Source organism: Octopus bimaculoides, chromosome 23 (assembly GCF_001194135.2).
Source record: "Octopus bimaculoides isolate UCB-OBI-ISO-001 chromosome 23, ASM119413v2, whole genome shotgun sequence".
In the NCBI taxonomy this organism is placed as follows: domain Eukaryota; kingdom Metazoa; phylum Mollusca; class Cephalopoda; order Octopoda; family Octopodidae; genus Octopus; species Octopus bimaculoides.
In genome coordinates this window covers 25,659,582-25,662,398 of record NC_069003.1, presented here as the reverse complement: position 1 = coordinate 25,662,398, position 2,817 = coordinate 25,659,582, and the positions used below count along the sequence as shown (strand labels likewise).

The 2,817-nt window shown below is 36.6% G+C and overlaps 1 protein-coding gene and 1 long non-coding RNA gene across 2 annotated transcripts in view; one reads left to right on the top strand and one right to left on the bottom strand.

Annotated features, from left to right (window-relative positions):
* Window positions 1–1,437, bottom strand: part of LOC106877268 (uncharacterized) — a 12,622-nt gene extending 11,185 nt beyond the window's left edge. Inside the window, exon 1 of the long non-coding RNA XR_001410356.2 lies at window positions 1,213–1,437. This is a non-coding gene — a long non-coding RNA (uncharacterized LOC106877268). The remainder of the gene's footprint in view (window positions 1–1,212) is intronic.
* The window catches only part of LOC106877273 (mediator of RNA polymerase II transcription subunit 22), a 38,108-nt gene that overhangs the window by 6,233 nt on the left and 29,058 nt on the right, over window positions 1–2,817 (top strand). The window lies entirely within an intron of this gene.

The window sequence follows — 2,817 nt, the reverse complement described above, 5'->3', positions numbered from 1 at the left end:
TGACACGTAAAAGCACCCACTACACTCTCTGAGTGGTTGGCGTTAGGAAGGGCATCCAGCTGTAGAAACTCTGCCAAATCAGACTGGAGCCTGGTGTTGCCATCCGGTTTCACCAGTCCTCAGTCAAATCGTCCAACCCATGCTAGCATGGAAAGCGGACGTTAAACGATGATGATGATGATGAATGCTAAGGTCTAATAACTGAAACATCTGGAGTCACCGTATTCATCACCCATCAAACCCCCTCCGCAGTTATGCCCCTTCCAACCTTTAATCGGTTTGGTTGAGTTGTCTCCCTTGTTTTGACGTAGTCTGTACTATAACTGGAGGAGTGGTGAGAGAATGAACAGGGTGTTCCACTCGTAGACAACTGATTATGGTATGTGCTTTGGGAATTTTTATCAATTGGTTTGGATGGCTTTGAATATGTGTAGCGGCAGTATCACCGTCCTAGATCTGAGAACGGTGTACTAGCTTTATTAGGGGCCAGCAAGAGTACAGCAATTTCCGGGGCTGAAGTCTTTAAGGATGCAGCTTTAACTGTTATACGAGGGGTGGGGATGGAGTAAAAAATCAAGAATTATTAGCAAACCCGTTAAAAGAAGTTCTTCCTAAGTCTGTTTGAAATAGTAGCCAAAATCTCCTTGAAATAAATATTAATCCGAGGTAAATCAAGTGAATACTGATATACCCAACGTTAGAAATGATTGTCTTTTAAACAAAAACTCCAGCAACAATCATTGGCAGCAGATAAAAAGGGAGATAATTTTGTAAAAATTAATTAGAAACAAATTTAGTTTCCTTGAAAGGAAAAGTTAGTTTAGATTCGTTAGTAAATATCTTTCTTATATTTACTTTGTATATTACACTCATTTATTGTGCTTTTAATTATTAATTTTTCTGTGACAGTGGATTTTCATCGACGAGTTCATGAACCTTGGTTCTTTTCCCTAAAACTATATTTATTTATATATATTTTACTCTGTAAAGCTCAATTTAATTTTAATTTTTTATAAATTGATTTTAATTGAGTTTTTACCTGTAATTTTGGATTTTGTCCCCAATATTATATATATATATACATACACACGATATGTGTATATATAATCTGATCCATAGAAGCCTGGAAAAGTGGACATTAAATGATTGTGTATAATACACATGTGCATTTAAATTCTCATCACATTAACATGTATGTAAATGAACAATTACCTGATGTTTCACTGCTGAGATTATTGAAGTTCCAGGACAGAAATATTAAGAGAACCACTTCCAGGTAAGATTTCTTCAATGCAACGAAGACCTTGCATAAGAACCAAGTGAATTGATAAACTGATACACCACCACCACCATCATCACCCTCAAGGTAAGAGAGGAGGAGGAGTTAAAGTCTTAAAGAGATCATCTTTTGGCTTCATCTGTATTACAAATCTAGGAGCAGTGTGAGGAGATTTGCTTTAGTGGTAGTGTGATTTAATAATGCATTAGCAGTAGGATTAATGTCTGACCTGACAGTGTTAATGTCACTGGATTAAATGTTTTAATCTATTGTGGCAGTTAGAGGGGCTAATTTTAGCAAAAGGAAAAAACAGTATTACAACTTGCCATCACCCTCCCCACCATTTATGTAAACATGAATATCTCACATTAACACAACCACTATTGAGAACTGGCACTTTGTGCATGCATAATTACAGATGGAACAATGACAACTAGTCACAACCAAAATCAGTTTATATAGAATCATCAAGCAAAAAAAAAAAAATTCTACCCCCAATTTGATCCATTTTATTTACTATTTATCCCCCACCACCACCTAACCCATTAGCATTCAGATTTGTCAAATGTAATGCTTAATTATTCACATTGATAAAAATTAGCCAAGCATTACCTTGAAGTTTTTGAGATTTCAATGATGTGATTGCTTATTTTCAGAATACATATGTTGTGAGGCCAGATCTTGCTATCTTGAAGATAAAATCTTATTTTGGCTGGATATGGCCAGTTTAAACGCTAGCGTTAAACATGAATGTTCTGTTTGAACAAATTATACTGCAATAGACACCAAAAGAGAAACTCATACTGGATTTTGGTGCAAAGGTTTCTACTTCAGTATAGCTTGTTCTAACAGTACACCCACATTCAAGTGGGGGATATAACCTCTGCATTAATACTGCCTCTATACATCAACCATATTATCTAAATTTACATAACATACATTCAACTTCATAATTACTGATGTTGGCATCATACAATAATACTTTAATCTCATTTCCCTCCAATTCCAAGAGTTAAATGACAATATCAGATACCAACTCAAGTGGAAGCAACCTTTCTTTCCAACGTGTAGCAGTATATCTTTTTTGTGGAACACAATAAGTACCATTTATGTTGGGTCGTTGCCAGTGCCACCTGACTGGCTCCCATAAAAAACACCCACTACACCCTCAGAGTGGTTGGTATTAGGAAGGGCATCCAGCTGTAGAAACATTGCCATATCAGATTTGAGCTGATGAGGCCTCTTGGCTTGCCAATCCCCAGTCAAACCGCCCAACCCATGCCAGCATGGAAAACAGACGTTAAACGATGATGTTGATGATAGGAAGGCTTTTAATTAAAACCTTGTTTTGTATCTTTAAACCAAAGACTGTATTAAGGAGATTCATGTTAAAACAGTTGGTGGCAGGTAGAGCTACCATGTGGGATCTTGGCCTTATCACCATGGAATTTCTCCCGCACATGTGCCCTTATCACACATGAACATTTGTCCACAACTCTGACAAAGAATAACAAAACGACAATTCTTTTCTTTAGTAT